We start from the raw sequence: 14,141 nt of genomic DNA, 5'->3' as shown, positions 1-14,141 counted from the left end.
GGGTGCTCCGTGATATCTGGACCATACACAAGCTAAGGCTTTAGATTCCCCAAAATACTGCTAAAGCTAGTAGTTTCCAAGAATTGGTCAGATAAGACCTATTCATGATTCAAAATCATCCCATCTTGCAGGATTTCGAGAGTTGTGGATATTTACTTTAATACCTCATGGGCTTTATCTGTAATATTCCAGTTTACTCGAATTTTTACAATGACGGCTTTCACACTATCGCCTTTTTCAAGGTCAATATTATCTCTTCTCTATTTTTTTTTATTTTTTAATTTTGTATTTATAAATAATTATGCACTTTTACTCTTGTAATGATTCCTCCGTGTAGCGAGCATTCAGTCAACAACTTCCACACCAGATAGCATAAGGTGTTGGGCATCAAGACTCCCCTACGGACCTATGCTCGGGTTCCTCATACAAGCCCGCTGACCTTTGATGATAGGTAGCCCTTTTCGATGTACCTGACTAAATTCACCTCTTTTTTTTGAGGTAAATATGGGATAATAGTGAATTAGATAGGTATGATTCATCAGGACTCAAAGTTGCTACTAGACTTAACAATATAATGTTGAACCTAACCCTTAGAAGTGTAGGCCATGTGTGTTGTGAAATTCCAAAGTAAAAATTATCTTACAACTCATTAAAAGAACTTTTAATGAAAAGAACTCAAATTGTCTTACTCCTGACTAATCATTGGGCTTTTAGATTTTATATACTTTGTGTGTTTATCATTTCAGCACTAAGGCATAGAAATTAGGTTTTTTTTTTTGAGATAAAAGCTTATTCAAAAATGCGAAAAATTTCTTCAAAGATTCGAATCCTATACCCCCCAACCTAGATCAGACATTGTCCTCAATATTTTTATTTATTTATTTATTTATTTATTTATTTTATTAATATTATTTTATTATTTTATTATTATTTTATTATTATTTTATTTTATTTTATTTTGGACGAAAATATGATGCATATGGAGGATAGAAGCATTTTACCTTAGTTGCATCAGTAATATGAGGACTCCTATCAAGACATTGAAAAAATGCAATAAGAAAAAAAAATGCAAAAAATGACCTACGAAAATTGAGTTGCCTCCCAACAAGTGCTAAGTTAACGTCTTCAGCCAGACGCAGTGCATCCTTATCAAATCATACCGGGTTCATGTCGAGTTCTCCAAGGAAGAAAAATTGTGGAAGACTGATTGTCGGGCAAGGAGTTGACTGCTTCTATGGCCTTGTCTATAGCAAAGTCAAAATGGGCCAAGCATGTTCTCAGAAGGTCATCTGCCAAAATATAGGGAAGGGTTTCCTCTACAAAATCGTCCATTTTGTCTATTAGGAAGCACTCAACTTCCTTTGCGGGTTGATCAGAGGCACGAAATATATTTAACTTGACCTTTATATTCCCAAAAGATATATTCATCACCCTAGTTCTACAATTTATACTCGCATTGGCTGTAGTTGAAAAAGGACGACCTAGAATCATAGGGATCTGTTTCTTAAGATTAGGCACAGGTTCCATATCAAGGACGATAAAATCGACTGAAAAATAAAATTTGTCTACCTTGACTAGGACGTCTTCAATTGTTCCTCGTAGTATTTTTACAGATCTATCAGCCAATTGTAGGGACACCGAAGTAGGTTTCAATTCACCTAGTCCAAATTTCTCATAAACTGAGTAAGGAAGAATATTAACACTGGCTCCTAAATCTAAGAGTGCCTGATCAATAAGATTATCTCCTACGATACAAGAGATGGTGGGAGCACCAGGATCTTTGAATTTAGGAGGAGTTTTGTGCTGGAGGATGGAGCTCACTTGTTCAGTTAAAAAGACCTTTTTAGGCACATATGTCCTAGATTTTCGTTTTTGGGTACAAAGGTCTTTAAGAAATTTGGCATAGGATGGAACTTGTTTTATGGCAACAAGGAGAGGGAGATTAATTTTGACTTGTTTGAAAACCTCCATTATTTCTTCCAATGAAGTTTCTTTCATGCCAAAGAAAGAAGGTGTATTCAGACATTGAGGGAAAGGAGCCTTCGGTGTAAAAGGTGTGGTCGGTACTGGGTTTGATGGCGACATAGAGGAGTTTGGGTTCTCTTTAGGCACAGTCATACTCCTATCTTCATTTTCCTTATGTTCTTTTTCTCCAACCTTATTGTCCACTACACGTCCACTTCTTAAGATAGTCATGGAATTAGCTTGTTCATGGTGAACATCATTCGGGTGAGTCTCTTGAGCCATGTACTGCCCTCTCGGGTTATTCACTGGTTGGCTTGGAAGCTTGCCTTCCTCTCTCTTATTTAGTGCACTTGCTAGCTGCCCTAGCTGGGTTTCTAATTTGGCAATAGACTGGGTATGGGAGTGCAACAATTGTGTATTGGCTTCGAGTCCTTGAAAGGCAGTCAAAACTTTTTGCTCAAAAGCCATATCTCTTTGGGGTGCTGGAGGAGGTGAAGGAAAAATTTCCCGAGTTGTCCGACAAAATCAGACGCCAAGCATGAAAATTAGTTTTAAATTTTTTTTTATACCAATTATAAATCTTAAACATACTAATATGTAAACCATACCTCGATCCTGCAGCGAAAGATGGTCGAGGTAGACCGGATCTAGATCTTTGAATGTTGCTTCGCGAGGCCTGGATCTGCAGGCCCTCTACTTCGCGCGCACATCGAGCTTCGCAGGAAGGTTGGACGATATCTGTATTTTGCAAAAATACTTTTTGCAAAAAGGATCTTATAAGAAAACACTTTTCTTTTCTTCTCCTTCTTCTTCTTCCTTCTCTCCCGTTTCCAACCCGAGAGCTTCGATTCTGGACCGATCACAGAGGAGAAGAGAGGAGACCAGAAAACTGGATCTGAATGCTTGCCACTGGTGAGAAGATTGAGAGAGAAGGACCACTTCTTCTCTCTTCCTCTACTCCTTTAGAAAACTCCCACCGAAGCCTCTGTCTGTGAAGTTTCTTCCAAGGATTTCACAGACAGATTTACTCTCTTTTCCTCTCTGATTCGTTCTCTATTTCAAGAGAAAAACGTTGGTCTATCTATAGGCCAACGCAGAGAGGATTTAAGAGGAGTTATGAGCTGCCGTTATTGATTTAAATGTAAGATTCGTAACGTTTTGTTTCAAAAACAAACGTGGAGAAAATCGTCCAATTCATCTGATAACAGTCGGATTTCAAAAATCAAATTTAACCAGAATGTAGCCGGTTCAAAACCAGACATTCCGGTCCAGACGGCAGAGCGGCCGAAGGCCAAACGGTGGCGTGATCGCCGGTCCAAAGGGCCGCGGACGCATGGAACAGAGCTTCTCTGTTTCATGCGTCCCAGGTGAGAGTCGCGGCTCACAGGAAAATGTTAATGGTCCATGAGGGGGAGTGGTCCACGGGTCCATGAGTAATATTCACGGTCAGTACCCAATTCAAATGGAAAAAGTCAACTTCTGATTCAAATGGGTCAGCCCATTTGATCACAAGTTAGCCTATTTGGTTCTAAACCAAATTGGCAGCCCATTTGAATGAATTTTTGACCCGAAAAAATTCCACATGAGTCCGACTCATGGGAGATTCAATTGGGTCCAGTTTCGGCTCGATCCAAGTCTGACTTAGATCAAAACAATTACAAAATTAAATCCTAATTAAATCGTGATCGAGCCCAATTACACTAATTTAGACCCAATCAAATCCAATCTCAACAATTGAGTCTTGATCAAGTTCAATTACATTAATTGAAACTTGATTGACCCGAAATACAGACTTAATTAGTTGTTCATCCATGAAATTTAGCATGTACCTCATGTTCAGTGCTAGTTGAAAATAGACAGAACCAAATTTTAAATGACCCACAATTTAATTCTTAATTAAATTGGGTCAAGACCTTCCTACTTAGCTTGACTAATGTGCGTGACTCCGATAGGTTCGAACACTAAGCCGGTAGTACATGGACTACTCCATGCACTAATCGAGGTGACCATCTAGCAATGATACCCGACGTCCGGATAGGTCGAATATGCAAAGCAACATTCAAGAACCTAGACGTATGGTTGTTGTATAATTCATCCCTATGACCATCAATGCTTAAGATGACCTCAGAGTGGGCTGTCGAACTCTGGGTCCGGTCATCCATAGTGTATTTTAATTAATCAAATCAAGTGACCTATCACTTGGTTTACCCTGGCCAAGGATTTACTGAATTGAAATACAGTGAGACATCAACTCCTAAAATCTGGAGCGGTCAATCCCATCTTGACTCATACACAGACTTCGCGAGTACTTGACTACACCTAGCATCCTTCCGATCCCTGAATTAGAAATTCAGGTCATCCAGTGCCTAAGTACAGTGAGTTGCTTGCAAGTCACCGTGACAGTCTCAGGTCTAAGGGGTACTTATGCCCATACGCTTTGCGAGCTAACTTCCGACAGTGGAGTGCTACGCAGGTGAGTCACTGTTCAGTGATGATGTACTCCTACATCTCATCTGTATGCCATACAGTGTCTCCACACTCCTTGGTTTAAGAGGACAACCAACTAAATGGCACACAACGACCTATACTTGACATAGCTATCGTCCAATTGACAGCTCATCATTTGGTCGCGAACTGGTTTAAGGACTAAATGATAAAACCTCTTTTATCCACTAAATTAGTCCTAAGGACTTCATCACAATACACATGAGTTTAATTTGAAGATGTAACACTTGTGATGAATAGAAAATTGCCAGAATAAATTTTTATTCATTTTAATAAAACATATACATAATCCAATTTCTTACAATTAAAAAATTGGCTTTGGGACACAATTTCCAACAACTCCCACTTGGACTAAAGCTAATTTGTACAGTATCTTATACCCATCTTCGATTTGTGATAATCGAACTCCTTTACAGAAAGGGCTTTAGTGAATGGATCAGCTAGGTTCTCCTTTTTATCGATCTTCTGAAGATTAACGTCACCTCGTTCCACGATCTCTCGTACAAGGTGGTAGCGATGCAGAATGTGCTTGGTCCTGTGGCGAGACTTTGGCTCCTTTGCTTGTGCAATGGCTCCAGTATTGTCACAATACAAAAGAACTGGACCGTTGATTAAGGGAGCAACACCAAGTTGATTTACAAACTTCTTGATCCAAACAGCTTTCTTTGCCGCATCTGACGCAGCAACATACTCTGCTTCGCATACGGAATCGGCTACTGAATGCTACTTGGAACTTTTCCAGCAGACTGCTCCTCCATTCAGGGTAAACACAAATCCTAACATACTCTTACTGTCATCATGGTCTGACTGAAAATTAGAGTCTGTAAACCCCACAAGTTTTAAGTCAGATTCTCCATAGATTAACTATTGGGCCTTGGTATTTCTCAAATACTTAAGGATGGTTTTCACCACCTTCCAATGGTTCTCATCCGGATCAGACTGATACCTACTCGCTACTGCTAGTGAGTAAGCAACATCCGGTCTTGTACATGTCATGGCTTACATGATAGAACCTACTGTAGAAGCATATGGGATTCTACTCATACGCTCTCTCTCCTCGAAAGTTGTCGGACAATCTTTCTTAGAGAGAGAAATTTCTTGGCCTATCGAAAGATAGCCCTTCTTGGAATTCTCCATGTTGAACCGCTTCAACATAGTGTCGATGTACGTGGATTGGGATAATCCAAGCAACCTCTTAGATCTATCTCTATAGATCTTCATCCCTAAGATGTAGGATGCTTCTCCCAAATCTTTTATGGAGAATTGTGATGACAGCCAGAGTTTCACATTCTGTAATGCAGGAATGTCATTCCCAATTAAGAGAATGTCATCTATATACAAGACAAGGAATGTGATCACTGAACCATTAACCCACTTGTAGACACAAGGTTCTTCTTCGTTCTTAACGAAGCCATACATTTTGATAGTTTTATCGAAATATATGTTCCAACTTCGAGAAGCTTGCTTAAGTCCATAAATGGACTTTTGTAGTTTACATAATTTGGACTCGTCTATGGATGTGAAACTCTCAGGTTGTATCATATACACCTCTTCTTCCAGCTCTCCATTTAGAAAAGCTGTTTTCACATTCATTTGCCAGATTTCATAATCCATATATGCTGCTGATAAGTGCTAAATAATGCATAAATTAATATCTTATTCATAGCACTTATCATTATTTTAATTCACATATTTTGTAAATTCAACCAAAAAATGTATTACCTTCATGAATGCATTTTAATAAATTATCCAAGGTAATTCAAGTTTGATTTGATTATTTATTGATTAAGCTTAATGCATGCAGGTCGAGTCGAGCTCAATTAGGTAAAGCCTAAATGGACACTGCATCATCCTCCAGAGTCGACTCCAAGAACTCTTCTCCAAAGCCCAGTGCTTAATGACTCCTCACACGTTCACCTAAATTTATTCCCATTCGTTCCAATTTTTTCCATATGATCCAACTCTCCTATTTTAATCTCAAAACAATAAAATCCCTTCAATTATTTATCCCTCCAATCTCAAAGCATACCAACATATTTGCACAAATCCTAAAGCTCCATTCACTCCTCACGCTCCAACCATCTCCCAGCTCCCGTATCCAATTGAACAAACCAAACTCCCCTGCTACGGATCCCATCTTCTCCGTGATCCGACTTCATCCTTATCTCATGGATAAGCCTAAGCTAACTTCTTCAACCTCCCTCCGGAATCACTCCCTTCCCAGCTCCCATGCATTCAAGACATTCATCTAAAACCAAGCCTCATTCTCTTCTCCCGTATCCGAACAAACTCCTCTGTTCATGCTCCTAGCCGATTGTAGATATAGCTTCATCTCGTTATCCCTCCGCATCACATTCGTGATCCCGCATCCAACCAGAACCTTCAACCGACCAGTCCCAACTAGATTCATATCTCCCTGTTATCAACCATCAGCGATGCATGCCAACGTCTGATTCCTCCCAAACCAAGCCAACGGCAGCATCTTCCAAATCCCTGTTCCCAACCAATTCGAGTTCATCCTCCCGTGACCCACGAACAGAATTCAAGCTTCCCAGCATCCGGATAGACGTCAAGTCCCGCTCTAATCCAGCACTTTCCAAATCTCTCTATGATCCATCCTCATCCCGTGATCACTCGGATCAGCATCCCGATTCTTCCGGCATCTCCACATAGCCGTGAGATTGGCTCCATCATCCGCAAGCTTCAACTGCAGCCTTCCTCTGTTTCGGAAACGGAACAGAGGAACATTCTTATCCGAATCAGCCCAGCACCTTCGTAACACCCAACCGATCCACAGTTTTCCCAGGCTTTGGAACAGATCTGAGATCCTCTCAACGTCTTCAACCATCCCGTGAATCCCTCCCTGCTACCTTGGAAACAGCCCCTGCTCCGCATGTCTTCCCCAACGTTCACGGATGAATTCCTTCCATGCGATCCAGCCTTCTGTTATCCACAGATAAAACTTCAAATTCTAACAATCCGAGCATCCCATCATCATTCGAGATCCTTCCAAATAACTGCATCCCGAGCTTCACGGCATTCACTGCAAGCCTCCAAACTTCTTCAGCCGTGAACAGAATGCTCAACGGGTCCGAAGATCAAGCAAGGATTCGCAGCTTCATCCCCTTCGATCTATCCTTATCTCGACGAGGAATAACGAGGAGGGAGGGAGAGCTTGCAGCTATAAAAGGGGAGGAGACGGACCCCTTGAAATCCATCTCTCCTCAGAGGCCAAGTTCCCCACCGGGAGAAGAAGAGCTTGGCTCTTCTCAGGGAGTTACCACAACAATAAAAAAACAGAGGAGGGAGGGAGGTTTGGCTATTTTGGGAATATTTCAAAGGAGAAAGAGAAGGAAGGAATGGGAGCCTGCTGCTGTGCTGCTGCTGCCGTCCACCACTCCATGAAAGGCTGATCTCCTCTCTAGGGCTGGATGCAGCCCTAACAAAGGGACATGGGTTTTATATTTTATTTTATATTCTTGGAGTTGTATGAACTTATTGTTTTTAATGAATATCTTATTTTATTTCATGTTTAATTTCTGTGATTTTAAATGTGAAGTTTATACAACTGTTCTTCATGATCACTAAGTAAATATAAGATAGTCCATGCTTAGAAAAGATGCGATGTGCTGCCACCTTAGATTAGGGTAGACATTTCATGCCAACTGAAGATGGATTATGCCTAAATTACTTTTGTGAATTTCTATTCAAATGCTTATTAGGCTTGTAGCTAATTTGCATGTTAATCCAAGAACGAAATAAATTATAAATAACCCTTGTTCTGATGTTAGTGGTGAATTCCTTGCCCTAGGTTCTCCCAAACTGATATCATTTTAATTGCATTTCTTATTAAATTTCTAGTTTAATTTTCTTTACAAATTCTCCTTTTTCAATTATTTTTAAAGAAAAATAACTATACCCCAATCCCTATGGATAGATACCCGTAATCACTATCCTACTAGATACGTGCTATTGCGTGGTCTTTAAAGTTGACTATCAATTTTTGGCGCCATTGCCGGGGATTGCTAGCGTAGTGTTTTTCTTTTAAAAAAAAAATTCAAAAAAAAATAAATAAATAATAAATAAAATAATAATATATATATCTAAAATAAAATAAAAATATTTTCTATTTTTTTTTTACTTTCCTTATCTCCTTTTTCTCTCTTGCTAATTTTGGAATTTTCTTTTATTCAGGAATCAAAGAGAAAATTTGGGACGATCAAAACGGGAACCGCTGGAAAAGGAATGCTGTAGAGGTTTGCTTTAAAATAAAAAAATTGCTGGAAAAATTCCCTTTGGTAACATCTGAACCTTTCTTATTTAAATTGATTCCCAATTAGCTTGAAATATTGTGGTGATTGTTTGATTTTAATTTCAGTAAAAGTGTGAATGCATGCTTGATACACATACACCAATTAATCCACACAAAGTAAGGGCAATCATCCCAACAAGATAAGAACTGGATTTCATCACCAGATTCTTGCCCAAATTAGGTGAATCAATTCTCACAGAGCTATCACTTTAATTAAAATCAATTAGACGTTGGTCCCTAGGGACATTCGAGCTCAATAGGACGAAGATCACCGAAAGTTGCACCAATTTCGCTCTGTGGCTCAGTTGATGTCTAGGCAAGCTTTGTCCCAAGGGAGACAGTTAATCTGTTCGAGGCAAGTGGTTTTTAAGTGGGACCTTTGCAACGCATCGTGACCCCCCCACTTACCTGGGAGCTTACCTGGTCAACTCAGTTCATTAGACCGAATTGGAGGCTTAGGTGCCCTCTTCAAACCAGTTAGGAGCTGTCTAGTGATTTTAGGGCAAACATAAGGATTTGAAGTGTTTCTTTTAATGCATGCTTGACTGCACTTGACTGATCAGAAGAGTTTTAGTGCATGCTAGGGTGTCGTTCCAGATCTCCAGACTTAGTACCTTTTGACCCTGAAATAGAGCGTTCTATTAGGATCCTTCGAGCCAAAATCCGTACCTATAGAACCATAGGATCTGCTCCACCTCCTGAGATGGCTGAAGAACAACCCAAACTCCTGAGGGAGTACTTTACTCCCACCATTTACACTTCTCCATCTTGCATTCGATTACCTGAAGTAGCAGCTGTACAATATGAAATAAAGTCTAGTGTGATCCAAATGCTCCCATCTTTTTACGGGCTCACCAACGAAGACCCATATAAACACCTAGATGAATTTCTTGAGATTTGCACCACTGTCAAGATTCAGAACTTCACTGATGATGCTCTGAAACTTAGATTATTCCCCTTCTCCCTTAAAGGCAGAGCCAAGCAATGGCTGAATTCTTTAGAGGCTAATTCAATTCATTCCTGGGATCAAATGCAACAAGAATTTCTTAAAAAATACTTTCCCATAGGAAGAACGAACCAGTTTAGACGTGCCATCACAAGCTTCTCCCAAACCGATGGAGAAGAATTTCATGAAACCTGGGAGAGATTTCGGGACCTAATCCGTAAATGCCCGCATCATCAAATACCCAAGTGGCAATTAGTGCAATGTTTTTATGACGGATTGTCTGAACGAAACCGTCAAATGGTTGATGCTTCTTGTGGGGGTACTTTCATGCTTAAAAGTGAACATGAGGCATGGCAATTATTTGAGAACCTTAATGAAAATTCCCTCCACCATGCCTCCTCTGCTCGTCAAGCACCCCCGAGTTCTCAAAGAAAAGGAACCATATATGAAGTTAGCCAGTCCATAGGTCTATCTGACAAAGTAGATGCACTATCCCGCAAGTTGGACCAGCTAATGTCTAAAGAACAGCTTCCAAACTTTTCCCAAGCACAAGTGTGTGCTCTCTGTTCTAATCCGTCTCATACTGTTTTTGAGTGCCCTTCGGCAGCACAATTCCCTGAATTTGTGCAAGAACAAGTAAATGTTGCCCAAACGCAATCCCGACCCGGTAATGATCCATATTCTACCACTTACAACCCGGGATGGCGCAACCATCCGAATTTCTCTTGGAAGCAGCAGACTCTCAATACTTCCCAACCTTATTTCCAAAACTTTCAACCATTCCAGAATGTTAATCCCTACTGTCCTTCGACTCAATTTCAACACACTCCTCCTCCACCCCATAAAAACACAGCCTTTGAGGAGAAAGTGTTGACCTCCCTTCAAGGTTTGGAAACTATTACACAATTGGTGCACTCTCACACGCAATCCATCGCCAAGCTAGAATCCCAAATGGGGCAACTAGCTAATGCACTGAACAAGCGAGAGGAAGGAAAGCTTCCAAGCCAACCAGTGAGTAATCCTAGGGGACAATACATGGCTCAAGAAAATCAACCGAATAAAATTCATCATGAACAGGCCAATGCTCTGACTACCCTAAGGAGTGGACGTGTAGTAGACAATAAGATTGGGGAGAAAAACAACAACGAAGGTAAAGAAGAAGAGAGAAATGTATCACATGAAAATCCAAAATCTTCTTCTTCTTCAACTAGTCCACCATCTGCCACAACTCACATTCCAAAGGTCCCATTTCCTGATGCCCTCAATTCACCCTCTCCCTTTGGCAAAAAAGAAACTTCACTAGAGGAGATGATGGAGGTTTTCAAACAAGTCAAAATCAACCTCCCGCTTCTTGATGCTATTAGACAAGTTCCATCTTATGTCAAATTTCTCAAAGACCTTTGTACACAGAAACGAAAATCTAGGACACATGTGCCTAAAAAGGTCTTTCTAACTGAACAAGTGAGCTCCATCCTCCAACACAACACTCCTCCAAAATTCAAAGATCCTGGTGCTCCCACCGTCTCCTGAGTCTTAGGAAATAATTTCATTGATCGAGTACTCTTAGATCTAGGGGCAAGTGTCAACCTTTTACCTTACTCAGTTTATGAGAAACTTGGGTTAGGTGAGTTAAAACCAACCTCGGTATCCCTTCAATTGGCTGATCGATCTGTAAAAATACCACGTGGGATAATTGAAGATGTTCTTGTCAAGGTAGACAAATTCTATTTTCCAGTAGATTTTATCATTCTTGATATGGAACATGAGCCTAATCCTAAGAAACAAATCTCCGTGATCCTTGGGCGTCCCTTTTTAGCTACAGCCAATGCGAGTATAAATTGTAGAACTGGGGTAATGAATATATCTTTTGGGAATATGAAAGTCAAGTTAAATATATTTCGTGCCTCTGATCAACCTGCAAAGGAAGTTGAGTGCTTCCTAATAGATAAAATGGACGATCTTGCAGAAGAAGCCCTTCCCTATATTTTGGCAGATGACCCTCTGAAAATATGCTTGGCCCATTTTGACTTTGATATAGAAAAGACCATAGAAGCAGTCAACTTTCTGCCCGACAATCAGTTTCCCACGAATTTTCTTCCTTGGAGAACTCCGCATGAACCCGGTATGATTTGATAAAGATGTACTGCGTCTGGCTGAAGACGTTAAACTTAGCGCTTGTTGGGAGGCAACCCAATTTTCATAGGTTATTTTTGCATATTTTCTTGTCACATTTTTTTCAGGTGTCCTCATATTACTGATGCAACTAAGGTACAATGCTTCTATCCTCCATATGCATCATATTTTCATCCAAAATAAAAATAATAATAATAATAATAAATAATAAAATATATATATATATTAATATAATATGTTTAAAGTAAAAAAAACATTGAGGACAATGTCTGATCTAGGTTGGGAGGTATAGGATTCGAATTTTTGAAGAACTTTTTACATTTTCGTATTTTTAAATATAAAAAAAAACCTAATTTCTATGTTTTAGTGCTGAAATAATAAACACACAAAGTATATAAAATCTAAAAAAGCCCAATGACTAGTCAGGAGTAAGACAATTTGAGTTCTTTTAAAAGTTCTTTTAGCGAGTTGTAAGATAATTTTTACTTTGGAATTTCACAACACACATGGCCTGCACTTCTAAGGGTTAGGTTCAACATTATGTTGTTAAGTCTGGTAGCAACCTTGAGTCCTGATGAATCATTCCTATCTAATTCACTATTATCCCATGTAAAAAAAAAAAAGAAAAGAAAAGAAGAAGAAGTGAATTTAGTCAGGTACATCGAAAAGGGCTACCTATTGTCAAAGGTCAGCGGGCTTACAATGATGAATCCGAGCATAGGTCCGTAGGGGAGTCTTGATGCCTAACACCTTATGCCATCTGGTGTGGGAGTGTTGACTGAATGCTCGTTACATGGAGGAATCATTACAAGAGTAAAAGTGCATAATAAATATAAAATAAAAATATATATATAAAAAAATAATAAAAAAATAAAAAAAAGAGAAAAAGAGAAAATAATATTGACCTTGAAAAAGATGATAGTGTGAAAGCCGTCGTTGTAAAAATTCGAGTAAACTGGAATATTACAGATAAAGCCCATGAGGTATTAAAGTAAACATCCACAACTCTCGAAATCCTGCAAGTAGGATGATTTTGAATCAGTGATTAGGTCTTATCTGACCAATTCTTGGAAACTACTAGTTTTAGCAGTATTTTGGAGAATCTAAAGCCTTAGCTTGTGTATGGTCCAGACATCACCAAGCACCTAAGTATAAATTAGCCTTACAACTCTCTAACGGAAACTTAATGACTTCAACTTAAGTTTCATCTTGACCTAGGATTTGGGCTGACTTAGTAATAAAACTTTGTGTGCTTTTGAAATTCTTGGCACTTATGCATTTGAAATTAGATTTTATAAAACAATAAAATAAACTGGGTAGAGACCACAGTTTGTGGGTATCTGAGCCGGAAACCCTCACGAGACAAAACTCGTCCACTAGGGCCACCTAGGGGTTTAAAGCCTTATTGCATACGGTAAATGCAATCGCGATTCCTGCGAAAGTGAGTTAGTTTTTTTTTATTTTGCTCGAGGACTAGCAAAATGTAGGTTGGGGGGCGTGATAAGTGCTAAATAATGCATAAATTAATATCTTATTCATAGCACTTATCATTATTTTAATTCACATATTTTGTAAATTCAACCAAAAAATGTATTACCTTCATGATTGCATTTTAATAAATTATCCAAGGTAATTCAAGTTTGATTTGATTATTTATTGATTAAGCTTAATGCATGCAGGTCGAGTCGAGCTCAATTAGGTAAAGCCTAAATGGACACTGCATCATCCTCCAGAGTCGACTCCAAGAACTCTTCTCCAAAGCCCAGTGCTTAATGACTCCTCACACGTTCACCTAAATTTATTCCCATTCGTTCCAATTTTTTCCATATGATCCAACTCTCCTATTTTAATCTCAAAACAATAAAATCCCTTCAATTATTTATCCCTCCAATCTCAAAGCATACCAACATATTTGCACAAATCCTAAAGCTCCATTCACTCCTCACGCTCCAACCATCTCCCAGCTCCCGTATCCCATTGAACAAACCAAACTCCCCTGCTACGGATCCCATCTTCTCCGTGATCCGACTTCATCCTTATCTCATGGATAAGCCTAAGCTAACTTCTTCAACCTCCCTCCGGAGTCACTCCCATCCCAGCTCCCATGCATTCAAGACATTCATCTAAAACCAAGCCTCATTCTCTTCTCCCGTATCCGAACAAACTCCTCTGTTCATGCTCCCAGCCGATTGTAGATATAGCTTCATCTCGTTATCCCTCCGCATCACATTTGTGATCCCGCATCCAACCAGAACCTTCAACCGACCAATCCCAACTAGA

General features: G+C 39.5%; 1 non-coding gene across 1 annotated transcript; it reads right to left on the bottom strand.

Annotated features, from left to right (window-relative positions):
- Positions 1-9,861: 9,861 nt before the first annotated feature.
- Positions 9,862-9,967, bottom strand: LOC149767974 (small nucleolar RNA R71). Its single transcript, XR_016400087.1, has one exon. It is a non-coding gene; the product is annotated as a small nucleolar RNA R71 (small nucleolar RNA).
- Positions 9,968-14,141: the final 4,174 nt, after the last annotated feature.

The sequence above is a fragment of the Phoenix dactylifera genome, chromosome 3, assembly GCF_051530095.1.
Source record: "Phoenix dactylifera cultivar Ajwa chromosome 3, Ajwa_hap1_PhDact_Kaust_v1.1, whole genome shotgun sequence".
Lineage (NCBI taxonomy): Eukaryota > Viridiplantae > Streptophyta > Magnoliopsida > Arecales > Arecaceae > Phoenix > Phoenix dactylifera.
This window is presented reverse-complemented; position numbering and strand designations above follow the sequence as displayed.